Raw genomic sequence first — 386 nt, 5'->3', positions numbered from 1 at the left:
AGCATCTATTTGGCACATGTGAGTATCTGACCATCTAGGAAGGGATGCTGAATGCATCCACTGATTCTAGATGCAGGTTTCTAAGACTGTTTGTTTCTGGAGCACCCAATGAGGTGATAAACACTTTATATACTCACAAAAAGCCTTTTCAAACCTGAAACCACAATTGTGGAGTTCGTTTATACTGCTTGTTTCATTGTCAGTGTAAATGACCATTTGGTTTACAAAACACTTGTGGAAAACATCCTGGTGGATTTCTTTCTTCTTTTTTAAAGGAAGGTCCCTTTTTTATTTCAGCTTTCTGTATCTACATTGCACCATGTTTTTCTTTGAAAAAGCAGACACCGAGGCCATCTTGTGGTTAAACACAAATACTTTCAGTGCTT

This window comes from Podarcis bocagei, assembly GCF_964188305.1.
Source record: "Podarcis bocagei genome assembly, chromosome: 9".
Classification (NCBI taxonomy): Eukaryota; Metazoa; Chordata; class Lepidosauria; order Squamata; family Lacertidae; genus Podarcis; species Podarcis bocagei.
The sequence above is the reverse complement of the archived record's forward strand: the minus strand, read 5'-3'. Positions refer to the sequence as shown.